The sequence below is a fragment of the Mauremys reevesii genome, linkage group 5 (assembly GCF_016161935.1).
Source record: "Mauremys reevesii isolate NIE-2019 linkage group 5, ASM1616193v1, whole genome shotgun sequence".
Lineage (NCBI taxonomy): Eukaryota > Metazoa > Chordata > Testudines > Geoemydidae > Mauremys > Mauremys reevesii.
In genome coordinates this window covers 31,885,840-31,913,722 of record NC_052627.1, presented here as the reverse complement: position 1 = coordinate 31,913,722, position 27,883 = coordinate 31,885,840, and the positions used below count along the sequence as shown (strand labels likewise).

General features: G+C 41.1%; 1 long non-coding RNA gene across 3 annotated transcripts in view; it reads right to left on the bottom strand.

Moving 5' to 3' along the window:
• Positions 1 to 9,747: 9,747 nt before the first annotated feature.
• The window catches only part of LOC120405684, a 59,227-nt gene continuing 41,091 nt past the window's right edge, over positions 9,748 to 27,883 (bottom strand). For 2 of the 3 annotated variants that reach the window (XR_005598766.1, XR_005598767.1), the window contains 2 exons: positions 22,427 to 22,569; positions 9,748 to 10,003 (listed from right to left, as the gene is read on the bottom strand). This is a non-coding gene — a long non-coding RNA (uncharacterized LOC120405684). The remainder of the gene's footprint in view (positions 10,004 to 22,426; positions 22,570 to 27,883) is intronic. The other variant, XR_005598768.1, reaches the window with a different exon arrangement.

The following is a 27,883-nucleotide window of genomic DNA, read 5'->3' as shown; positions in this document are numbered from 1 at the left end:
TGCTACATTCTGGATTGAGGGTGGCTACTTGATGTGTACAAGGCATCTCCTTTGATCTACCCTTTCCAAAAGGCTTCTTGTCAGGGTTCCTGGAAAATCTCTAGCTCCAGTGACCATATTCAGTAAAGCATATGCCTCCAAAATAAAAAAACAGAACTTACAGATGTGCAACATCCACCATTATTTACAGTGTATTGCATCTGAATTTGCCTGTCTACTTGCCACAGAAGTAACTGTGAAACCAATTCAACAATAACACTTTGCTGCAGAATTAAGTGTGGGGAGCAGATGTCCTGTGAGCAAGAAAACCTTTTTCTAAATAGAAATAACTTTAGTTAAATGGCAATGATGACATTAAATAATGTGAAGTGTGACTCAGGATCTGGTTAAAAAGTTCCTCCTCTTCTAAGGGCAGATAAGTCCCAAAGGTCTTGTCCTAGGATGGCAGAGTTCAGGTGATGTCTAGCCAAATAATTTCACTATGGCCTTTGCACCTGTATTTGCAGTTTTTTACATTTAATTTATTTACTTATTTATTTTTGAAAACCAGCAGCTCTTGGATGTCATGAGGAATGAAACTTTCTTTTGAGTTTGTCCATTTTATCCTTTTTCCCACTAGGAAATTAAATGTACGCATCTACATTAATATAATCTTAAACTGTGAAGGGAAGAGATGCAAAAGTTAAAGTTGAATGTGCTCCCTTAACTCAACCCTTTTGCGTTCATCATTATAGATTCTCAATTTTAGGACCATGTTACATTTTCAAATAATTCAACATAATTGAGTTGTCCTACAACCTTAGATAGACATATATTCCACTTATAGTTTTATGTACTATTTTCTGTATACCAAAGAGAGTTCAGGATAGTTATTTATATGAAAAGTATATAGTAAACTATACTTATGCCACATACTACAACTTAAACTGATTTGTCTTTTCCTGACTTTTGAGTGGCTCACTGAAAACTTGATATTAAATTAATGTAGTTCTTTATACAGAGACACCTGCACCATTCATATCTGTGGAAAAATTAAAAGAGCAACAATACTGAACTTCTGAAATATTGTTTTGAAAATTCTTAGATTATTCTTACTTAGCTATCTATTGATAGTATTTTCTCTTACTAGTCACTGATTTTTTTCCTTACAGTTCTTTTTATTGCTCTTTTATAAATCAATATATAAATTGCCATTAGGATGAAACCACCACCAAAGTAACCATAGCCGCATCATTGGTGATTTCCTGGTCTTTTCTAACAGTCTGTACTTCAGGGTTATCATTTCCCCCGCAGCATGCCTTTCAGGTGGCTGACCCTTTAAATTTGGCAGAGCCAAGCAGTTACAATCTTCAAGTGGCCATTTTGCAACTGACAGGTTTGTCACATTCAGCTACTAGGTGGCTGTTGTGTTTTCTCTTTATTAATTATTATTTTAGTAAGAGGATGGCACATTCTTAGTCACTATAAAAGTACATAAATAAAACAATGGACCAGATACACCAAAAAAGGAAGTCAGTAGAACTATACTGATTTTCACCAGCTGAGAATTTAGCCTATTTTTTCCCCTATAACTGAGAATATCTTCAAGCTTTCACTGTAATAAAGGCTAAAAATGTGGGAAATGTAAAACACTTGCCTCTATACATAGTGCAAAAGAATACCTTTTCTCATCTGTACCATACGGTGATCTTATATCAAGTGTATCATTGACATCTCTTGTATTTCAAAGCTATCATAGGAATCTTCGGGGGGTTTTTGTTTTGTTTTTGCTTATATCCAAAAACAAAACAAAAAATCAGCTTTCCTTTCCAAACTATCAATTGTTCTTTTTCTGATCTTAATGCTTCAGACCAATTGATTAAAGTACCTTGGAAAAAATGATAATTTAATTGTTATGGCCTGGCCTTAGATTGAATACAGAAATCGTATTTATTGTATGAATTCTAGATTTGACTCTTCAAAGCTTTTAAAGTACTTGCCAAATCACCTTGGAAAAATACCAACAAGAAAGAACTCTCCGACTCTCTAAGTACAGCAGCAACGACTGACAGCTATGGGTCAAGAAGTTGAAGAACATCCGGGATCAATTATTGATGTCTGAATTTGATTGTAATCATCTTTGCATGTGAACATGGACTAATTTCTTTGTCCTTGATACAGATGTTTTAGTTGGCTGCCAAACTAGACTGTTTTGTTTGATTTAAAATAAAGGTCACAACAAGTTGTTACAAAAGGGTTGTGAGATGTTTGTGCAAATAATAGATCCCAAATCCTATTCCTTTATAGAATCCTGTTCCTATTATATTTCATCCTATTCCTATTTCCTGGGAAAGGTGGATAATTTGCATCTGGAAAAAAAGTTGGTGTAAAAAGAATTCACAGATGTTTGACAATGTGTGTTGTGAAAAATCTATCTGCTTCTTATTTCTCATAATGGAATTCAGACAATTTAAATGTATACACTTAGGCCTCTGGTGTGTGGGCTTTGGAAAGGAAAAAGTAGAATCTGAGCGACACACACAAAAATATGTAAGTCTCAACTCTCAGATCCTAAAACTATATACAAGACATTCCCCAACTTCTTAATGTCCAGTATTTCTTACAAATGGACATTAAGGAAGATTTGGCTAAGCTCCATACTGGGAAACTCTGAGGTATATTTTCCCTCTACATCCACATAAGTTGATAATTTCTAAGAACATGGATTGGATACATGCCCAGTAAGAAGTATAATGTAAAGTTTTATGTACATTGCTCATTAATGAGAAAATTCTTTTCTGCGGTCAGCACCCTCAATCTCTATTGCCTATTTCACAGTCTGAGGAGAATGTCCACAGCCATGAAGGGATGTTCTGTGCACAACACTAGTGCAGAAAACTCTGCAGTGTGAATTGGATAGGAAAAGTTGTCCTTTGTCGGGAAACTGAAATCAGCTATCATGTAGATGTAAGCAGAGTCAGGATGAGCTCTACCCTGACATCTGGTGGTGAATTATGGCGAGTTGTGGAAAAGAACTTCAGGGGCTGAGCTTGTTTGCATAGGCACACCCAGCCCGCCTAGCATGAGCCCAAATGGTCACTTTGGCTGCTGTGGGATCCCAGTGAATTCAGAGAGGCTGGGGACAGGTATTTGTACCTGATGGTATGGGCCCCTTTTGAGGGCCTGAAACACCAATTGCACCTCCTCTTCTCTCTACTGTGGAATATCAGCACTAATTTTAATTCCATTAGGAGTCTAGTTACAGGCTATGGAGCTGAATTCACTTTGGGCCAATGGTGCACCAGCACTGAGACTCCCCTGCTACAAGCTGAAATCACTGAGTGCTGTGGTGGGGTCTGAAGATATGTTGCTGAGCAGCTGGCAGGGCAGAGCAGAGCAGTTCGTGAAATGGCTGGAGTGGCTCATGGGATGGCTGGTGGAGTGGCTTGCGGTGAAGGCTGCAGCAGAACCCCATGGAGAGGTGGGGCAGTCAGTCTCAGACCCCATAAGGTGCCCCTTAACACCGCCACACCCCCCCTCTCCTGGGCTGGGAGGTAAAACTCTGCAACTAAACTTTTGAACTTTGGGGCTGCACTGACCAGGGACAGAGACTTTTAGGGTGTTGGACTTTGGGTGATTTTTTTGGGTTAAGACCCTGAGGGGAAAATGATACTGCCAAAGTTACTTGGGGGTGTGGGTCTTTTGGTCATAGTTTGTATTATGAATCCTGTTTGTGGTGTTTCCCCAACATAATGCCGCATGTTTCCCTCCTATATTAAAAGGATTTTGTTACACTCAGACTCTGTGCTTGTGAGAGGGGAAGTATTGCCTCTTAGAGGCACCCGGGGGGTGGTATGTAATTGTCCCAGGTCACTGGGTGGGGGCTCAAGCCAGTTTTGCATTGTGTTATTGAAACGGAACCCCTAGATACTGAACCCAGCCCTTGTTGCTGCCAACTCAGACAGGCAAAAGGGTTACATAGATATTATGAAAATTATTTCAGATATCAAACCAGCCTGCTAACACTTTGTCACATATTCATGCAGAAAATGAAGTAAGCAAAAAAGAATTAAGGCTACTAGTCCTAATAAGCTTAGTGAGTAATATGAAATGTATTTTAAAAGCACAAATACCATTAAATAACAGCATGGGTTGGTTGCAAAGGGTCATATACCTAAATATTTGTGAAATGGGAACTTACAGTTAAGTTACCAATGGCATATTTATGCACCTAAACAATAAGTGGCCTGGTTTGAAATCTAATGAAAGCTACTTCCTTAGTCTACTTTAAAAGTCTTTGATGCTAAGAAAAGAATCCGCGGTATTGCACAATCTTGCTAGCAGCTTGTTCATTAAAAAAAAATAATCAAAGTTTCCATTAGGATAGGGGACAGCATATTAGGAATGCACTATTGGACTCAATTCTTAGCAGGTTGCCAAAACTGTCTTGCTCACCATACTGGTTTGTGTAATTATTTCATCAAAAACTTTTATATACAGTATATCAGCATGTGACATATCAGGGTACAGTCCAGAGTAATGAGCAGCTGTGCCACTCTTGCCCTGCAACCTTGGGTGCCTTACAATGCTTTGCTGAAGTAGCTCTGAAACAGGTTGCTCACAAACAGCTTTCCAGCAGGCAAGACACACCCTGAGTGTTCGGGTATAACTGCAGCCTGCCAGCCACATTTGGGTTACACTCTGAGCCTCACTAGCCTTGGTTATACAGCAGGGTAACCCCCACACACCTCCAGTCTTAGATTTTCTCCCCAAAATATGTCTGTACTGCCCAGCACTCTCCTGGACAGTACAAGTTATATAAAATCCATTATTTCTTTAAAAGAAATAACATGCACACAACTTGTTACCCCAAATGGAGTTTCCCAGACACTTCAGTTTAAACACACTGGATTAGATAAAACAAGTTTACCAAGTACAAAGAGAGAGTTTTTAAATGAGTACAAGTAATAAGGCATAAAAGTTACAAGCAAAGGAAAGATAAAATGCAACTGGTGCCTAACAACTATATTAAATTTAAAACAAAGTTCTCACCGTATGCGCTCAACAGTCTTGCTGACAAAACTTTTTAGGTTAGGCCCCCTTCTCCCAGAGTCCAACAAAGGCTTCCTTTGTTGCTTCAGGTGCAGTTAATGTGATGGGCACAGAGACACAGAGGGTGCCTTGGGGTGTTTGTCCCTCCTTTTTATAGCTTCAGTCCGCCTCTTGAAAAAATGTCCAAAAGACAAAGGGTACGTCCACATTACCTGCCAGATTGGTGGGTAGCGATCAATCTATCAGGGATCAATTTATCGCATCTTGTCTAGACGCGATAAATCGATCCCCGAACGCTCTGCCGTCAACTCCAGAACTCCACCAGGGTGAGAGGCAGAAGCGGAGTCAACAGGGGAGCCACGGCCGTCAATCCCGTGCCATGAGGGACGGGAGGTAAGTTGATGTAAGATACGCAACTTCAGCTACGATAATAGCATAGCTAAAGTCGACGTATCTTAGATCGATCCCCTCCTCCCGCTGGCGTAGACCAGGCCAAAATGTCTATGTGGATGGATGTGCCTGCAACTTTTTCCTCACCTGTTTGAGCTTCCTTTGTTTCCCTTTCTGTTTCACAATTGTGTTTATCACTTAAATGCAAATTGAGCAGAGCACACATTCCTTTGTTTTTAGACAGACCTGCTTGCCGACCTCAGTTTGGAACGAAGTGGAATCTTATAACTTCACATACAAAGTTGCCATACATTTTGTCAGAATGATACTGATCAGCAAATTATGAGTTTTCAAATGATACTTTACAATGCATAGTTTGTACAAAGTTTATTACAGTAGTGTGTAGGGTGAGAATACTGGGGTCATTCTGTCAAAGTGCTTTGGATATTTCTTTTTAGTTACTGGCAAACTTGTGAGAGCCATTTTGTTGGCTTTCCTATTCAGATTTGTAGGTAGAGTATTTTGTTTCCATGTCTTTGTCTTCTATTGAGCAGTCTAGTCCCCTATTGAATTATAGCATAAAATATGAATGTCATGTATTTCTGAAAAATGAAACAATGAATCAAATTTAATATGAAAAATAATCCCAACAATGTGTATTTTGCAACTGCTACATAAATTTTATTTTAGCAGTTCTGAGGGGGAAAAAAAATCCATAGAAATCGAAATGCTCTTTGTTGCTTTTGGTTTACAAGATGAACAAGAGAGAAGTTCAAACAGCAGCTGCTAAGCAATTCTACTTCCTTTGCACATATATTTCTGCAAAATCACAAATCATTTCTTTTGGGGGGATTTATACTGCCACTGAGTGTCTTTATTGAAGCTGCATTACACAGTATCTTGCTTTTCTTTGGCAGACTTGCGGAACCCAGGCCGTCGAACTGACGTTAGATCAAAACAATGTAACTGCTTCCTAGAAAATTGTTTCTCCAATGGATAAAATCTCTTGTTCTGCAAAAATCATCAAGTAATCCATTTATTTTTCCATTTTTGGAGAGCACCAGGCAGCTCCTATTGAAGTCAGTGCCCAAATTACCTTTGACTTCAGAAGAAGCAGAGATGGGCCCTAGATTTGCAATAAGTTTTACTAGGAATCATAGATCATTTTTCAGTGTGTGTGGGGAGAAGCCCAAAAACATCTCCATATTTATGGATTCAATTTCTTTATTGTTCCTGACTGTTAAATAAGTCTAAGCAGAACACAGTCAACTGAGCTTGAAGCTTTTCAATCTGATGTGCCCAAAGGATCAAGAATGAAATCCTGGTCCCAGTGAAGTCAATTGCAAAACTCTCATCGACTTCAATGGGGCCAGGCTTTGACTACAGGGTGTCAGGTTCAGTTATTGTTAAGATCTGTTGCAGACAATTTTTAGGGTGCTGTATGTATCCTTATGCAGCTAGTGCTGTTGAATGCCTAACTCACTCTCTAGAGGAATTTGGGGGATGGATGAAATATAACTGGCTAAAGCGCAATCTGAATAAGACAGATGTGATGCTGGAAATTGTAGGAAGCAACCAAAAAATACAATCAAGTGTGATCTCTCCCTCTGACTGAAACTGTGACTGTCATTTGTCGAATAAGTGTGCAAGCTGCTGGTGATTAGTTGTTAGTTGATTACATTGCAGCAGAGCACAGGAATTTTTTTTTCCAATCTGTATCTGGTCAGAAGATTTTCGTCTCTCTCTCAGATGCGGCTGTTGCTGCCCCGATCATCTTACCTCAAGATAGGACTTGAGAGTGTTCTTTACATGGGGCTACTCCCTAAACTGCTCTGAAAACTTAAGCTGGCAGCAGCATGCTTATTAAGCAAAATATGTTGCCAGTGCTCTGTGATCCGCATTGGCTATCCACTGATTTCCAGGTGGGGTTTGAGCTGTTGATTTTGACTTATAAATCTCTAAATGGGTGGAACCTGCCAACTTGAAAGACCTCCTCTCCCCATGTCATATGGCCTCAGTTCTCATCAGCAGAGGTCCTGGAACACAGATCACCCCATTTTAAAAGGAAGGGGACGGCTGGCAGGTTCCCTGTAAGGTTCCCTTTCTTTTATAATGCTCTGCCACCACTCCAGCCCCACCCCACCCCGCAACATGGGTGAGAAGTAGCTTGAATTTGCTGACTTTCTAAGCATTCTGCAAAGTCTGTCTGTTTGAACAGGCATTAGCAGAGGGCTGAGGCAATGGAGGGTGGGAAAGCATAATGGGAATGCACATGCCTGGTAATCAAATGTTGTTTGGAGGGTGAGAGGAAGGAACTCTGCAGTTTTGATTGATGTTATTACTTTGTATCTCCTGTGTACTTCTGAGTATAAATGTATATAAAGGTGTAGAGATGGGTGCCCACTGGTGTGAAGTTTGCCCAAGACTGAAATCTAAATACAAATCTAAATAATAAAATTGTAGGAAACTGGGCTAGCCTAATGTGGAATATTTGAAATGGATCCAGCCGCTATACAAGCAGTGACCAAAAGAACCTGAGATGGCTGTAAATTGCTGAAAGTCTGTATGACCTTTCTGGAAAGCTACTGTACCACCTCTTATTTCTTTAAGATTGTTATTTTCTACCAGACAATACTGATGCCATTTAAAGTCATGCCTAACCACTTAACATTTATAGTAGGAAAGTGACAAATACACTCATTTGGCTTCAAAGGACACTAGGTTCTAGCTGTTGTTTCTGGCTGAATAGTCAGTAGAGATGTGGCTCAACAGTGATGACATAATCTTACTTTGCCAAACACTAGCTCATGATTCTGAATATGAAACAAATAGGTACACTAAAACATATGATGCAGCTTAACTGTCAAGGATCTTCCCCGGTGCCTTGGAGGCTGGCACAAGGCATCTTGTTTTTTCCATTAGAGACTCCATAAAACAGATGGAATCCTATTAGTCCTATTAGTCTCCTGGAATAAAAATGCAGATTTTTAAGCTTTTCTTCACGCTGAATGGCATTTGGTCCTATGTAGAGAGCCATTAAAAGGCCTATGCAATACTTCAGTTATATTTTGAGGGGCTAAGTACAACTCACATGCTTCATAACCTTTGCACTGACCATCTACCGAGGCGTAAATCTCACTTTATGGTAGTATCGCTGATGGCCGCTATTTCCCCAGGAACAGTGGTCTACACAGCGAGTGTGAGGATCTATAGTTTTTCAGCTGCTGATTGAACCAGTGGAATCTGGCCACAAGAGAGAGCATGAGAAGCTGAATGCACCAAACCATGTCTGAATCAAGACTGGGTAGATTTTTGAAGCACTGCTGAGCAGGCCTTGCAAGTTAGGGTGCATCTGAAGAACTCCTTTCTTCCTAAAGATTGCAAAGGGAGTGGGGCAAAAGGCATACATGAAGGTGGTAGAAATAATTCATTGAAGAAAAGCTTGGGAGCTCAAGAACCACTTGTGTGTGCTGGGACCTCCTCCAAACTACCTAGAAATCTGGAAGGAAGATGCCAAGGGAACCACTATAACGGCAAAGATATGTGCACAACAGGACTTTTGGGGGAGAGTTCAAAGAAAAAAAATCTCCTAAAGACTGCAGGGTCACTCCTGAGCTGGCACAGAGTAATGATTGCAAAGTTATAGCGCATATTGCACTGAATCTTTTTTTTTTAAAGGACTATGTTATCAAACTGTGCTATAGACAGTATGCATAGTCTGACCAGCATTGTTCTCAGAAAAAAACCACCTGTCCATAATGCTCAGGGAAATGTTAGCAACTATGGTTTCCATTGATTAAACAAGGTGGTTTCCAGCACAACTTCAGCCAGAATGTGGATGACCCAGAGTTATACCAGCTGGTAGTTTATAATTTGAGAAGAGAGCAGCAGCAAGAGAGGAAGGATGATTCAGTGGTTAGGGCTCTACCTGGGACTCAGGAGACCTGGGTTTAATTCACAGCTCTACCATAGATTTCCTGTGTGACTTTACACAAGTCAATTAGTCAATCTGTGTATACATAATAACTAAATACAGCAAAGACAGTGAGATACTCAGGTACTCTGGTAATGAGAACATTACAAGGACAGAAGAGTCCTGCAGTATCAGTAGGTTGCTCTCTCCTTTCTGAAACAAAATATCACTTTTCAACACCTAGTAAAACTTTCTCTTTATCAAGTCTTCATATTGCTTGAGTTATACCAATACTTTGGCTCACTAAAGGAGAACCTAATATGATAGTGTGGTTCAGAATACATCATGAAATCCCAGATATGGAATTCATCACCGTTAAATTATGACCCTCTCAAGAAATACTTAGAGAAATGTGGGAACTGATTAGGCCATTGTTTAATGAAGCAAATCAAAGATGATGAGTTCTATAAGCAATATTGAGCATCATGTCAGCAATAATTAGATTCAGATGAGATTGTCTTCTTTAATGTCTCTTGACTATTCTCAGATGAGCTGGAACACATGATGAAAGTATAATTATACTCTTTGATATTTTGGTGGATGTCTCAACGCTTCCTGGAAGTTGTCCAACAGGTTGTTTGGCCTGGGATTTATGGACTAGTCATTTGTCTATACAAAGTAAAAAGAGAAAAGAGGAAAGGATTGAGTTAATTATTTAAGGGATAAGATGATCCCCTACAAATAATAAACTGTATGTCATTTGAAATTGTTCCTGCTAGCTATGGAAAAAGGTTATCTGACTGAAATAACAAATGTTTACTGTCCACATATATTGTAACAGTGTTATTTGCACATTTTCTGTGTTCTAAAAAGAGACAAGAAAGAATACGTTAGTTTAAAAATGCTTAAAATATTTAAACCCATTGAAATGAAAATATTTTGTAAGACCACAGTCCACGGGCTTGATTTTGATCACACTTATAGTCATGTCATTCTGTTGACTTAACTGTTGTTACTCTGAAATTACAGTGTGTTCATAAGATGAGAATCAGGCCCCAAGTCTCTTTGCAATACTGACATGGAAAATTTCAGCTTGAATGGTTAAAGTTATAAGTAACTGAAAACTAGGCCTTACAATGGAAAGTGTTAGGTAACCCTAACTATATGGAGCACTACCATCTCCAACTTTAATAAAAATATAAACATGCTATAAATTAGGACAAGTTAACGGGGGTCATGGGTGGAGAGAAGACAGGAGTTGAAGGGGCAGGGAAAGAAAGGAACATGCATCCCCCCGAGTAATATCAAGATGCTGGAAGTAGTGCCACAGAGAGTCTCCAGTCAGAAGGCAACTGAGAGGCGAGACCTAGAAGGAAGTCCATAGCCTGAAATAGCATAAACGTGGCTGGGAGAGACACCAGAGAAAACCCCAAATCTGTAACAGCATGAACTGGCAGGGGAGTGGGGACAGGATCAAGCACAATATAAAATAGCTAGACAGAGGGCTGGAGAATACCCCAAGGCAAGAATAAAAAGTAAGACAACTGGGAAGTAAAGGACAGTGATCTGACCCTACTCCTATACAAGTCAAAACATCAAGTGACTCCTTCCCCAGAGCTGCTTCAGTCATACCTTCCTCATGTCTCAGTGAGCAACTGGGGAAAGGCTCTCTCAGCACAGAGCAGATTTAAAGTTTTTACAGATCCTGGGTACAAATAAGCTTTGAGTCCATGAGGCTTCATGGAGAAAGAGAAGAGAAGGGTAAGCATACTCAGAACTCGGACTTCCCAGCTCCGGGCGGCAGCCTCTCTCACCTAGGCTCCCGTGCCACTGACGCTGCAGCCTGACAGAAGCAGCACATCTACAGGGTCAGTGAACATTGCTTGATGGAATTCTGTTTGGCTATAGTAATAAAGAATCGATAGCTATGTTTTAAACCATTCAGGAAAGTATTGCAGACAAATATGAAAGGCACATACCTCCAGTCTCATTACCCTCCACCCCTTTGATTCACAGAGATTTGAGTATGACAAGGAATAGTAGAATTAAGTAAAACACGCAAACCATCTACCAGAGTCCTCCCATTGGCCTTGCTCTACTGTGGCTGGGATCATGTGCTCAGGAGCTGACGGTTTCTGCATAGCTGGGGAAATTTCACCTCTGCTGTCAGGGACAGAATTCTTTGACTTTTTTGGCTGCCTTACACACCGAGATGACCACTGTTGAAATACAGCAGGCAGATAAAGGAACATACTTCTACAAATATTCCCAGTTGTACTGTCTATATGTATTTCCACACCCTGCTCCCTATGATTGTTTTCTTATGTTTGTGCCATTTTATGTAAATCAGGTTAAATCACAAACTAGTATAAAAAAGTGTTTTTGAAAAAAAATCAGAGAACAATTGCTTTGGGCCAGCCTGGTGGAGCACTGGTACTATTGGTGGATACTGGGACAGGCAAGTCCAGACCTGCCAAAAGCTAGAGGCAACCCCGCTCAGCTGAGGGGGAGGAGCCATTGGATCCAGGTTTCAACTGAATAGAGTGGACGACAAAAAAAAAAAAAGAACAGGGACAGGAATAAACGTTAAAGGTTTAAAATCAGGTTGAACTCCCCACAGTATCCCCTGCTCCTCAGAGATGTCTAAGGAGTCAATGCACATGGCCAGAGGAACTCTGTCTGGAGGCATGATTGGATAAGGGGCTGGAAATAGGCCTCATAGTCACAGGCCTCCATCCAGCTTTCTCCTCCTGATATGATGGATGGCCATCTTGACCAGTGCCAGGCACCAGGCAGAGGCTGAGGGGGAGGTCTTACCACTTTGGGGGGCCACGGATGGGGTGTGCATAAATGAGCAAGTGTGGGGAGAAGTGCAGCCAGAACCTCAGTAAGAGATTCTGGAGGAGACAGAAGAGGAGCTGCAACCTGATGTACCTTACATAGATGTGCACCAGTGTCTCCCTCTTGCTGTAGAAAAGAGAGGTGTCAGGGGAGTTTGTGAACCTGCCAGGTAAATGTCTGCTTATAGCTCCATGGAGGAGCCACCAACTAATATCCCCCATGGGCCGCGGAACCAGAGTGGAGTACACACTGGCCCACTGGAGTTCCTGGCCCTTCTCAGGTGGCAGCAGGTCCCGCTACTTGGTGTCGAGGTGGGATACAAGGGAGAGGAAGTGTATGGTATGAAGCACAGGCATGTACAGATGTTGTCTGAGTGCAATTTGGAGGCAGACCGGCTAGATATCATGCAGCCAGATCAGGTGGTGAGTCAGGGGGCAGCCAAGGAGGCTCACAGGGGCCTGGGCCACGATGACAAGTTTTGGAGGGCTGGGAGGGAGGGACGTGGGGCATATCCTCCCATGGGACCCTCTCAAGAAAAGCAAGAGAAGCAGAAGGCAAGGCTTCCCTCACCTCCTGGAGCACACAACACGGGACATGCAGAGTGGGCAGCCCCATGCACTTGTTGAGCACTGCAGGGTCTACCCAGTCCCTCCAGTTGTACTCCAGGAGGTCTCCAATTCTGGTGGCACCAACCAGGACCATTCTCCAGCGAACCTGGGGGGACTCCACCATCTGCACACCAAGGTGTGGGTTGTACATAACAGGGCTTCTGCACCGTAGACGTTCTAGAATGTGTGGTGGGACTCTATGGTTAACTTGCTGATGCCTGGAAATTTTTTGGTAGGCATGAGACGGAAGACTTCCAAGAACTCGGCCAGAGTGAGAGGTTGCTCTAACTGGTCCCAGTCACCCACAGCGACCATAGGGAGTTCCTCCCACAGGACCCTGTAGGCATCAGCTTTGGTCAGATCTGGGGAAGAAGAGGCTGGCACAGAAAGCCCTGAACCTTCCCCACATCTCCATTGGATCCCTATAAAGAATGCCTGGTGGAGTAGTGGTGACACTCTAGCTTGTGTTATTGGAAGCAACCGTTAAATTGTTGATACTGTGTTCTTAATACCTGGGCAAGGAGCATTATAAAAGCAGCTTGCTCAAACAGATGTGGGTGAAGTGCCTTGTGTTGCTCAGGCACCTCTAGCCAATTAAGGCCTGAGCAACATTCCTGCAATGAACTCCACTGGGCATACTCCTCTCCTCCCCTTCCAAAGCCTTATTTACTTCACTGAGGCTCTGCAAAGTCATTGGGATCTGCCCACATAGACCTCACTGCACAATCAGGATGTAAAAAAGCCAGTTTGACCAGTCTGAAGGGAGCTACGTCCAGACTTTCTTCAAATACAAGCTTAATGGCTGCTCCATGGAGCCTCCAAAGTAGATGCAGGAGTTAAGTGGATGGGAGAATGAATTTTTATGAGGTACATTGAAGGTACCTGACAAACCTGTCTGTAAAGAATGGGTTTCCTTATTATTTACAATCACTAATATAGGTGGCATACATTTTACAATAGTACAAAAAGAAATACCTCACATTTCTAATATTTTTTAGTACTGGGCTCTCAGAGTAGTTCACCATAATTAATCAGACTTAATTCATTAATACTTACTTACTGTGTGTAGAGGAGTTCTACATGGAACCTGCCACCCAATTTCAGTGGCCTAATAGGTCTTTTTCCATCTCTTCTTTCCAGAAATCCATGATATTGACATGTGACCACTATCCAATATCTCAGGAACCTGCACCCGCCCTGTATGAGACCACTGCACTGTAGCTTTGAACTCATGATTCTGCTGACATCATTACACAAGTGGCAAGAAAGACATCTATGAAGAACTTGTATTTGTTGAGGACATTCTTGAAAGTGATTAGTCATGAAATGAAAGTTTTGTTAAAAGACATATGAGCCTTAGATGTGTTGGGGCAGAGAGGGGTGTGGTTTTGAGGGCAGCAGCACTAAAGGCGTTAGTGCCAATATAGGCCCCGATCCAGCAAGGTACTTGATCACGTGCCTAACTTTAAGTATTTAAGTAATTCAGTTGAAACCAGTGAGGCATGTGCTTAAGTACCTTGCTGGATCAGAACCATATAGTGCAGTTTTCTGCTCTCAGTTACAACAATTTACATATGGAGTAACTCCATTTATATCAGTGGAATTATTATGGGTTCAAACAGTTGTTACTGAGAGCAGCAACTAGCCACTAATGTTTGCGGATTATGGGCTAAATCTCTTCATGGATATAGGCACCTAACTGCCGATGTTGGCTTCTAAGTCCAAAATGTAGATCCTCAAAACCCCGGTTCAGCTGCTGCCTAACCCTGTAGGTGTCTACGTTTCTGCTGATAAAGTCCCCTACGTGCCTAAAAATCTGCTTGTGGGCATGTGTGCTATAGATTCTAGTTATTTGCTAGCTTAGGCAAAAGTTAAGAAAGTAAAGCAATGACTACAGACCTGCAGATCTGAGACCTGTAAGACAATAGCTAAGCTAAACAAGCCATAAGACCTCAGTATAAGCAGCTAACAAAGAGTAAGCCTGTATCCTATGATATCACAAGATACAATCCTGTAAGGACTAAACTGTTGACAGGTAACCCCAAGATGCTAGTTTATACCAGCTTGGGATATTTGAAGTTAGGAACATCAGCAGATGTGTGACCACAAAAATGCTATGGCAACTAATTGGCGTCCATGCTAAAGAACCTTAGGTAAAAGGCTTATAGGAGGAGAGAGTAAATACAAATAACCGCTACTGAATATGCATTAGGCATAGTAGTGTCAGCATAACACATTATAGAAGTTGTATTGCAGTCTGCACGTCTTGAGAGATCTAACTCTTGGGAGAAACCAAGATGGCAACCAAGGGATGGTGACAAAGACAATGATGATGATGAAGATAATGACTGACACTTCAGGTTATTATGCATGAAGTGGTGTGAGTACATGGATGCTCAGGTGCCAATTATGTGTTCTCTATCTACCTTGCTATGTTGGAGTGCTTATAAAACTTTGCTAACGGTGTTAATAAAACTATTACAAATACAGAAGGTTTTTCCTAAGTGTGAGTGTTGCAACCATGTATGTCAGGGTTCCCAGCTGAACAGTAATTTTAATAATACTGGGCTTGATTTTAGGAGAGGAATCTACCAAGCCTCAGAGTTTTAACTGGGAATTCTTCAGTAAGCAATATAATATACAGTCAATAGAGCAGGCAATAGCACAGCCATGTAAGTCCTGATACCTGGGCATTTAGCTCATGCCTAAGCCACAGTGGGCTCCTCTGACTAGGCTTTGTCCCACAAATCTTGCTTGATAGGCCCAATCCACTAGGTGTGCTTTAATGCTTTACAATCACTGGGCCAGAGAAAGGATGAGAATGACTCTACAGACTAGCGGTTAGGGCACTCTCCTGGCATGTAGGTGGGTCGAGTTGTCCTTGTTCTTGTCCCAGTGATTATTTATATAAAGTGGAACAGCTTCAACAGAAGAAACTGGAAGAGCCTCAACCTAGATTATCCCACAGACTAATGATTAGGGCACTCCCCAGAGAGGTAGAAGAACTGTGTTCAAATCCTTGCTCCACAGCAAGCAGAGGGAGGATTTGAACCTGTAGTCTCCCCCAGCCTGAGTGTGCTCTAACCACATGGATAATAGTTATAAAGCAGCCTCTGCAGGTGACTTTTTTTGGGGGGGGGGAGGAGGGAGAGAAAGGGCTCCAGTGCCTAATTCCAGGCAAGGGTTTACAGCTGTGACTCCTGAGCGGCAGGAGGCTCCTCCCTCCAGCTGGATTTAGATGCCAAAGTCCCTTTGAGGGGCAGAGTATAGGCCACACTTGTCTCTTCAGCATTTCCCATTGGCTTCCCATTCAGCTTGCTTGCTTTTGTGGCTCTATTTCTTTAGTGCCCAATTCTCCCTATGCATGTATAGGAAGCCAGGCATCTAACTTGGGGCTGTGGATTCCACAAGGCTGCTGGGCATTAAATGTTAGGTGTTGAAACACTAATTCTAAGTCTCCATTGTGGATCTAGCTCTAGGTTAAATTCTGGAGGCACTTCAGAAAGATCTTTTGTATTGGGATATTTCACATAATTTGTCTCTGTCAGTTTAAGCAAAACAATTGGATGACCTCACAGGGACAGGGAGAACTATCCATTTCTTAGGTTTCATTTGAAGTTGGACCTTTGCAGTTTCAGGACTACATGCCATGGCTCTGTGGTCAATGGCAATGATTGTTTCCATTACAAAAATCATGAAATTATCCAGGTACCTTTGTTACGAGGGTAGATCCAGGGTGGGTCTGCTAACACTCGCTACGTTAATCTCTTCAAGGTTTCTGGTGCATTTCAAAAGCCAAATGACACTACTTTCACTAGAGAGTAGGCTTGTTACTTCTAGTAATTGCAGTTTTTTCTTTGCCGCTGGGAAATTTACATAAAAATTATATTTCACGTGGATTTAAGCTCTAGTACACTGGAAAGTCTTTCAGTATCACTCAGCACATGAAACCCAACAATCTGTTATGCAACTGCAGCTTCAGTCTAGTGAATTGTCTGTGGATTCAAACCATCCCCAGTTAATCAAAATTACCACTTTTAGCTAAAAATCCACTTTCCCCCCCCTTCTGACTATCCTATTTCAAATAAGTTTCAGCTACAATATTTTGGAAAATCTTCTGGCTACATTAAGCACCCGTCTTTGAAATAAATTATCTGGGATTCACTGTCTCCACTAAATTAAAATTACCCACTTATCTTAATCAGATTTTAAATTAAAATCTTCTTTTTCTGAGCGGGTGGTGGTAAATGAAATACAAAAGCATCCAGGTGAGGTACTGAGTATGGTTGGACAATTTAAGATTCAGTTGTCGGTATATCAAGATAGACTTAGAAAACATGTTAGTGTTGTGGTATCAAAGCCATTTATTTGTTCCATTCAGAAGAAAATAAAAAAAAAAAGCAAGCCTGTTTTCCAGCATTGCCTTGTGATCAATGTTTTTTAACATTTTGATTAATCACTGTTTCTGGTAAACATCTTTGCTATTTAAAAAAGGAACTTTTTGCCAAACTGCTTATTTTTTTTCTTTAGGGGCTGGTCCACACTAAGAAGCGGGGTCGAACTAGGGTACGCAAATTCAGCTACGTGAATAGCGTAGCTGAATTCGAAGTACCCTAGTTCAAACTACTCACCCGTCCAGACGCCGCGGAATCGAAGTCCGCGGCTCCAAGGTCGACTCCGCCACCGCCTTTTGCAGTGGTGGAGTACCGGAGTTCGAACTATCGCTTCCGGAGTTCGAACTATCGCGTCCAGATTAGACGCGATAGTTCGAACTCCGAGAAGTCGAACTCACCGCGTCGACCTGGCTCGTAAGTGTAGACTAGCCCTAGGAGTCTGAATGCGGCCTGATCTGCAAGGCCTGGATTTTAAAACAGATCATGGACAGTTGAGGACAAAAATGCAAGTGCACAATTGGGTATCTAATAGTTACTATGGTTGCATGCACAGTATCAGGTTAGCATATAACTATCCATTCACATGCCCAAGTATCAATTTGTTTGCTCACTCAGAATAGCTGCCAATGCAAACTAGGAGCACTACTTAACTGTGCACATGCAGTTTTAAAAATCAGGCTGTAACAGCTATAGGTGGCATATGTATGGATTTACAACAGTCCAGCCCTTATTTAAAGAAAAAAAATATGGTACAATAGACCTGGTCAAACTATTTATCATTAATAATATTCATTAGGAATTTATCCATTTATGGGATTAGAGAACTAATCCCTATTTCCTTTGACTGTGCTTGTTTTTTGTTGGCCAATTCATTTAGACACAATTTAAAGAATACAGGTTTGTTGGTGAACTGTTCACCTGTTTGCTCTTTGTAATTTGTGCTTCCTCAGATGTTCTTGTTTCAGCTCCTTGATAGGATCATTTAAATGTTTTCAGCAGGAGACAAGTGAATAACGTGTAACATATACATGGGATACATTTCTGGATAAATAAGTATTTGTGATATTATTTATGCTGCTTAGAGATTCTCAAATATTTCTATGTATACCTGGAAGTTGTGGAAATGGTCATCAATACCAGTACCTCAGGCCACAAATTGATAGTGAATCAGGAGTAAGTGTTTACTACTTCACCAACACCATTCCACAGCTGTGGTCCAACCCTTCTCTACCTTACCATAGTGCTGCTTTAGTGCTGTAGTATTATTTCTCTTGGAAGACCTGTTTAAAACACAAGCAACTAAAATCGGAGTGATTGCTGGTTTTAGTCATTGGTTGGCTTGATTAAGTGCCTTTCAAGGGACGTTTATGCCTTCTGATAACTTTCATATTTTATGGATTATGAATTACCCTCTGATGTTCTGCTATCCCACATATTCTGGCTATGTGCAGTCTAACTCATTCTAGCCACAGCTATGGTTTTTTAGATGAATTGGACATGTCTAGGATTTCTTCTGCCCACAGGTGGCCAACGCATTGACAAGAAGCCACATTGCTGTACTCAGTTAGGATCCCTTCAAAGCTGACTGACCAGTCTCTACAGATACACTCAACCTGTGTGCCTTCAAAAGTGTTACTGTGTGCTAACCACAGTGCCATAGCTAAATGCTCACACCATAACCCTCATTACACCATGCTGCTTCATGGGGCTAGCAGCAGCACTATGAGGATGGAGAGCTTCATCCAACCTGTAAAATCAAGGACCACGATTTTGTTTCTTTGCATCTGTTTCTTTTATTCTCCATGGACTGAATGACAATTTACCACCCAAAGAGATGAAAGGGGACATCCCATGCCTCTTGTGTTTGGATACCAGCAAAAAAATAAGATGGTCTGTGGTGAAGCATTTGCGGTTTAGGAAACTCTACCGCCTATTTTATTTTTCCAGCATTGCGAACCAAAGAAATAAAATAGAAAATAATTATTTTCTATTTATTTTCTGTAACCAGCATCATTTTCGTTTACTCTCAAGCATTCTTTAAAAATTTGTCGCTTCGTGTGGTCTGCTGCTACTCAGTCACCCTGTAAGGAGCAGGGAACTGCATTAGTTTAGAGCGGTATTATTACCGCTAGCAACCCCTCATTCTTGTGTAGATTCATCACAGCTGTCTTGTGGTACAACATCAGCCTTCATTCAAACACTGAAGTTGAAAGCATGCCCCTGAGCAGCCCACAGGCAACCAGCCCATCAAGATACTTCTGCTAGGGCTGTGGCTTTTGATTGTTGATCTATTGCCGCAAAGGTAAAGACATAACTTTTGGCTTCTGTGGAACGGGTTGGTAGGAGGTTAAATCCCTTTCCAGCGAGAAATCTGATAATTTGTCCCCTGAATTCGGGCTTCAGTAATATCATTAGTGTAACTCTGACCATTTCTCCACTAAACCACCTCTGCTGTTTATAGCTTTGTCCAGACTGCAGTTATGGAGAATGGAGGGAGTTATGTAATTATTTTAATAAATATCACACACGCATGTTGTTTCCTATGTGATATTCTCCTGCCTGAATGCAGATAGCTAAATCAAAGGAAGCTGTAAGAGAGAAACTGACAGGAAATGAAACAACGGCAAAGATAAAGTGCTATGATACGGTATAGGAAGAGTCCATGAGGAAACAATGGGGAAACCATTAATTGGTGGGGAATACCCCCTGCCTGGCTCCAGCTAGTCTGGTGAAACATTCTTCCCAGACCAAAAATCCACGATCAAAGGGACTATTAAAGCCTTAAAGATGCTGGGCTAAAGAAGAAGGGGGGGAGGGAGGAGAAAGGGTTGTAAGAAGATTGAGGCTGACACCCAGACTGAGACACATGACAGAAAGTGCTGCAAGGAGGACAGTCTGATCCTCCCATCCAGAGATGAGGGTTAGCCAAGCTGAGAGGAATTTACAAATACTGGAAAGGAAGGATTAATGTATAAGTAATGGAGAAATATGCATATAGGACTCTTTGTTGTCTTAACCCTCTGTGTGCTATGTACCTTTGGGTGAAATAATAAATAATGATTTGTTATGAAAAAACTGTTTTGAGTCACTAATCAGCCACTGTCTGAGGCTCCTGCATGAAAAGGCTTACAGGTGCCAAACTCAGTAGGGTCTGTCATAACAACATTGCTGGGAACAGGGAGGCTGCAGCCCAGAGATCCAGTCTGGGACTGGTTGTACTACCGAGTGGTGCAGGAAGCCAGGCCTGTCAACTGAGCGGGTGCACTTGAGAGGGACAAAAGGGGTTGGTGCAGTTTACCTGGTACACATGAGGACAGGTGTGACCAACACCATTGCAGCACACCACCATTCCTGCAGCACATCATGCACCAACACACAAAATCGTTTGCCATTGTGCACAAATGCTCCCATCACCCTTGTGACTGCAGCTGCTGTGGGCAAAGCTAAGGAGCATACGGCCCACCACTGTGTCACTCTGTACTGCGCCATGCCAGCGTAAACAGCAAGTGCTGATCAGCTGCAGTGGTGCAGTTACTCCTCTGTGTGCAATCAACAATATTCCTGCCTAACCTTCAGTTTCATCTTGGGGCACTAGCTTGCTCACATGTGAAGTCATCCCCTTAGTGACTGCTTGCATAATACTCAGGTGCCTTTGGCTATGACCGGTCACTCACAAAAGAAAAAAAAGGTAATACCAGTTCTTGCCATTTCCCCTACAAGTCTGTGTCATTCAGGGAAAGAAGGGGTTGAAGGTAATATCCTTTATGTCACTGAACATTATTATTTTTTTGTAACTAAGCAACCACACCATTCTACAAACAAGTAGTTTTGATGCGCTTGTGCCTTTGGAACAATCTAATGTTGTGGAACAATCTCCCATAAGAACTAAAGGCTTTAAGTGTAAGGCAGACTTCTTCAACCTGCCCCCTCTAATATAAAAACATGGCATTATGTGCATGTACAAAAAATCCCCAACCCCTACTAAAACAAGAGTATACTGCAAACATTCTGTCCCTGGGGTGAGGACAAAAGAACAAACATGTGAGTCATATTGATTAATGCACTAGTATATCTGATTACCTGCCACAAGGATGAGGATGGTATAAGAACCTATACAGAATAGGACAGAATTATACATTGATATGGTACCATTGCAGTCAACAGGACTGCTTCCCTAAATAAAGACAGCAGGACTTGACACTCAGAAAAGAGGCAGTAGGAGAATCAAAGTAACAGCAACAGCATGTCCACTAGCGATGGATAAAGCTCAATGTTTGGAGGTCATATTTGGAAGAGACGCCAAGGATTTGGATGCTAATCTCTAGGCTTTCCATCCTCTTATTCCTCATCCTCAGCTGCCAAAAGACTCATTTTTCCCCACCTCCACACCCTCTTCCATTTCCTTTCCCCAACATGCCTATGAGCTTCCTTCTCCCCAAAACTCTCTTCCTCCACTTCTGGTCCTATTTTGACCTTGCGGAATTTGGAATCGTGCAACTATATTCTTTTGTGCTATAAAGACCACAGTTTTTGTTTAGATTGTAAGGGCTTTGGGGTAGGGACTGTCTTTTTGTTGTGTTTGTACCGCACCTACCACAATGGGGTTTCAAGGGGCTCCAGTAGTATAAATAGCAAATAATTTATCAGTTTGTTTTGACATTGGTGCAGATTGTCTAACAGGCAAAAAGAGTGGGAAGTGCACTATTTTGAGCCTTTAAATTGGGTATGGCTTGTAATAGGTGTTATCTGGCAAAGGAACTTTAACAAAACTGAATCTGTGGAAGTCATCTGGCTGGTACTACAATTAGCCCAAGGGAAGCCACCATACTGGAACTACCATGGATAGAGCATGTGCCTAATGTCACAATGGTTTGTACTATCTGTGTGTTATCTGAGGACGCTAACACTGATTTCTTCTATCATATTTAATCTCTGAATGATATCCTTTAATAAATCATCCTCACTACACAGCTACATAAAAAGTGCCTAGAACTGCAAAATCATTTGTCCTTGGCACATTTATCATATGCAAGTACAGCATAATGAGATTATATAAAACAGTGATGGGCCAGATTCACCAGCATTCTCCAGCTACTTTGCACCAAGTCGATGATGCAAAACAACCACATGCTCTTAGCTGGCTAGTTAAACCAGGTTTATAGTCTCAGAATGTTGCAAAGCAGGCAGAGGATACTCAGTGAGTCTGACCCAAAAAATCAGAAAAATGAACACAATAGCTTTTTACCTACCAAGATGTGAGCACATTATTTTCTGCTTTTCATCTAAAAGTTGATAGCATCATTAGCACCTAAAGCAGTGTACGGAGTTTCATTTTTCCTTTCACAGATGGTATTAGCCGTTGAAGCAGCAGCTGAGAAGACTGAATTCAGATCTTGACAAGTAAAATAAAAATGAAATTATTTTAAATTATTTGGTTTTAATTATATATATGCACAAGCTAAGGCTTCACATATATTCTGGTATTGATTTGGAATTTTAATCAATTTGCCTAAAGCAGTTAATCAGTGAAGTAGAACTGCCTATCAATAATAGTTTTCATTACACAGTCTTAAACCTTTCACTTCTGAGCCACTATTATCTTGAGTAATTTTTATTTTAAAACCCACTTATATACTCCAATAAGCTGTAGCCAGCCCACTAATAGTTCTGAAGATGTCAAAATGTCAATGACTTAACAGATAATATCAGTGGGTAATATTGTCCTATCATTCAACATGCAAGACTCATCCACTCCAGTGAAAGTTCCACCCATGGAACAATGGCAGTTTATTTTGGCGAGTCTCACTGTACCATAAATGTTTATGAGCAATGAAATTCAGATTCCAGTGAAAATCGGGGTTGCAAAAGCCTGCAAGCCTAAGGGTATGTTTATGCTGCAAGTTGTACAGTGGTACAGCTCATACACAGGGTTTTCTAGGCTTATACACAGATGAGCTTTTTTATTTATTGGATTTGGGGGGTTTTTTGAGAAAAGAAAACCAGAACTGCTGTACATCACTGAACACATGGCTAAATTGTGGATATATGCTATTGGCCACCTTGATGCTGGCTGACCAGGTGCCAGCTCATGCCAAAGCCCTGGGGACTCACTGACAAATGCATAGGTGGAAACCAGTCTGGCTCACCTGTGAGTTAGTACTGTTAAAGTAGATATTAGACTTATAAGATGTTTAGACTTAACAAAATCCTTATAGGATGCTGCATGTATTAATCTTACTGATAACATGGGATAAAATATTACCTTTATGATATTGGTAAGTGTTTGCTCTGTAACTATAAAACTGTAAAACCCCAGTCAGAAGAGAAGCATTACCAAGTGTGAAATACTAGTTTACCACAAGAGGTGTGTCATCTCCTCCCCAACAAGAGAAGGCCTACAGACATCAGACAAGGCTTTGAAGAACATCAATGGACAAAACACTTTGTTGATTTCTCTCCCCATACCCTTGGACTGGAGATGTGCACAAACAAATCCTTGTCCCATGAGCTTGTGCTCTTGGGGAAAGGGGATAAAAATTCCTGTCAAGAAAAATCATCACTATGCTGCTTGGAATATGGACAGGGCAATATTTCTAAGCATAAGCAAGGGATTCCCCAGGCTGCTTAGCTTAGGTTAGTCCTTAAGGACAGGCATAGCTTGCATATTATAGCAGCTACTATTACCTTTTGGAACCTAAGACTATCTCATTTGTGTATGTTTACACGCATTAACCTTGTAAATAACTCATCTCTTTTACTTAGTATTATAGGATTGGCTAAAATTATTGTCTCTGGTTTGAGATCTGAAGTACAATTGACCTGGGGTAAGTGACTGGTCCTTTGGAACTGGGAGTAATCTGAATATTGTGATTTTTGGTGCAAGGGGCCATCTATCACAAAGGCAGGCTTGCCTGGGCAGCAAGATAGACTGGAGTGCCCAAGGGGACTGCCTCTGATTCCATGTTAAGGCTGTCATCGTGCTTTAGGAGTTCACGTTACTTGGTGGGTGAAATCTAATTAAAGAACAGACAGCTAGTTTGGGGTTTGCACCCTGTTCCTTGACAGTCTGCCGTGAGGTTGGCACTCTAGCTCATGAATTACTCTAAGCAGCTTGATAGCCGCATAGTGAAGATGTGGAGGAGGAGCTATGCTGCAGCAGGAGAACTCATACAGCATTCCTCTAAGCTGGGGCTCCAACAACCTTTTGCATAGTGAGGTGTACATTCCCTGTCACACCAGTCCACCTGTCCTTGTCCGGGACAAAGGCAGTGGCAGTACTAAGACTAACAGAGTGCTTGTGTTAGACACATTCCGAAAGTGGCATAAAAGTCTGAAGGAGGTGAGCGAGAGCCTTGTTCCATACTCTCCCCTACTTGTGCAGCACCAGGCACAATCTGGCCTATAGGAAGCAAACAAAATAAGAGGGGTGAAAAATGGGTGCTCATTTCCTTCCTCCACTTTTCAAAAGGTATTCATGGTAATTATTTGTTTATTACCAACAGAATTCTCAGGACTGTGTAAGAAATGAAGGTCTAAGACCCTGATGCTGCAAACACCTTATATAAATTTCTTCCCTGAGTATTCCCACTGATTTCAAATCACACACTTGCTCAAGTGTTTGCAGGCTCTGACTCCAGGTGTACAACAAAGATGGCTATACAAATGGATGAGGGATCCAGAACACTGTGCTACTAAAAGCCCCAGCGCTGCATTGAAGTAAATAGGATTTCACAAGAGTGCAGAGATATTCAACAAAATTGCACAAGAGAGTTCACAGATTCTGATGCAGGATCAGGACCTAGAGCTGGGCAAATTACAGCAGAAAAAGGGTATAAATATTAACTGAAGTGTATTAGTGAGTTTTCTTCAGCCCTCCTCACACCTATTTCATGTTGGCTGTCTGTAAACACACATACAATAGAGTTTTCTGAGGGATGAGTGTGAAAATGACATTTCAAAGCACCATGCATGAGTATGTGCGTGCTTATCCAGTCAAGGTATAGAAGCAAGTACCAATATATAATTGATTAGATATAAGCTGCAAGATGATACAAAGTGTCTGTCAAGGGACAGAGTTATGTCTCTTAAGTATGTGCAGTTTACTGCTGCTCAATGGGTTGGGGCTGCATTTGGGAAAAACCCAATAAGAGAGAGAAATCAAGGTGGAAAAATTGGAGGAAAATAATTTCAGCAAAGCATTAGACATTTCTAAACCTTAACAGTTGGTTGCACTTGTTCAACAGTACACTCTCACTCTAAGTAAATATCTTACTGATATTCTTAGCTAGGGAGTGTGTTTGTTCATTTAGTTTTGAACACAATTTCACCCATGTTATACACCAAAGAAGAGAAATGCCAGAACTCCATTGAACACTTAGGGACTTACTTTAAAAAAGATGTGGTTGTTCCACTTTGACTAACTCAGATTTCATACAAATAAGTGGACTCTATACAAATTATGCATCAAAGCAGTGGTTATATTCTATCATCATAACAATCAAAATATAGCATAACAGGACAACAGAATATCTCCATCAGTGTAAACATCTTTACACTATCCTGCTAATGATACTGCATTTCCAGAGTTTTATTTCACAAAAATTTCAATAATTCCTCCTCCCTCCCCCACAGGCTCCCCACGGCATTTTTGCTGGTGCCTGGGAATCATTTGTGATGATTCTTCTTTAGCTGATGTAAATTAGCATATGTCCATTAGCTTCAATGGAGTTACCCTGATTTATAGCACCATAGGATCTGGGCCTTATTTCTTAATCCAGAATGAATGTACAGTGTAATAATTTCAAGTTGTTGAATCCCTTTTCAGGGAAACTATGTCAGACTTTCCTACAACTTTCCAAGTTAATCAAATTTGAGTAACTTTATTTTAATTTTTATAGAAAAATGTTAATGATCTGTACAGAAAACCAAGAACGGATGGTGATGCACTTTTTTCCTCCCAAGAATAGCACTAAGCACTGTGTGTGCAGCAGCTTCAACAATGGGAAAACAGAAAGTTGAGTGCAACTCTATTTGGCTTTTACAAAAAGGTTTCCCTCTGCACACACCTCTTGAGTTTCAGAAGCTTGACATCTGTTTTGGTTCCTTGACCAAGCACGGTTTAGATAAAGAATAAAACAAAAACAGTCAACTCCTAAAGATAGTTTGCTGATTGGAAAAGTAGATACATGTGTATATGGGAGTAAGTGCTAGGACAATATCATATCCAAACAGAGAACCATCAAATATGGGGACTGGCTGAGATCCTTATGGGGTGGGCCTCTGTTTCTGAGGCTAGGTGGTGTGTGTGTGAGGGAGAGATGGGGGAAAAAGTGTTCTTCTCTGGACAGGTTCCTTACCAGATGTTTCTTACTACATCAGATGACATCTGGCCATTTAAACATTTTATATGGTTGCATGATTTATTTAGAGAGCATGGTTGAAACTAGTGTGTTGAATTTTTTTTTATTTAAATAGCTTTTACTAGCATCTCAGTAAAGATAATAAGCCATGGAATTTAAAATTAGACAAGTGCTGTGCTTGCTTATAGGATTTTTAAAAGACCATTACATTTAAGCAACCTTCTATTCACATTTGCTATTTTGTTATTTTTGCTTAGAGTCAGGGGACCTAAGTAAACCTGGATTCTCTATGGGTTATAGTTATGTACTGTTTTATACAGACTGGAGAGCCATATGCCTGCAAGCTGAGATAACTACATAATAAATGCATGTTTTGTGAAATAATACCTTTAACATATGTTATTAAAACCACCACCACCAGGGAAGTCTGTTCACTACTACGTCTGCCACCCTAGAGCTCTATCAAAAGATAGATTTTGAAGACCACCAATAATGGTCTTCATTTTGGAATGGAGATGGTTTTGGATGAAGTTTGCTTTTAAACGAAGAAAGAATATTTAAAAAAGCAAGGAGTACGTTTCAATATATTCAGTCCTTTTAAGGACAACTCTTTCCATAATCAGAGTGTCTAGCATTTTTGCTTTCTGTGAAACCAAACTGTTGGTGAGCTGACACTTTCAACAGGAACAAGACACATGGGGGACATGCAAGGAAAAAAAAGGTCCTGTAGCCTGTAAGATCTTGCTGTCATATCTGTCTACCATAAATAATGAAGTACTATATCCAACCAAATTTGATTATATATGGTTCTGATTTATTAAAAATACTCCCATCATAATTTGGGGGCATGTCTACAATGTAAAATGCCAATTAAAGCAAAGAAATACCAGAAAGTCAGTTCAATGGCCCTTTGTAGCCTACAAATAAAATTCCACCATTCAAGGTGCTAGCTTTAGGCAAAAGCCTTTCAGGATGGTTGATAGGCTTGGGCTTTGGCGGATCACTGGAAATCATCTCCTTCACTGAGCAAGCCTAGCTTCTGGTCCCACACTGTTCATCTCTGAGTACTGTTAGCAAAACATCCCAATGGATGTTGATGATCAGGACAATGTACATGGAGAGAACAGGGCTCTCAGTCTGCAGAGAGATGAATGGAAACGTTCAGACCTCTCAGAGTTGTTTGAAGCTCTCTACAAATACTGCCAGACATCAATGCACGATTTTATACTCAGTTCCTGGTTTTAAGGTCCCCCTCCCGCAACCATAATGGCTAGAGAGAGAAGGGGAAACACTGGAGAAGATGGCAGTTCTTCTCTTACTTGTTATTGGTTGTAACATTTGGTACTT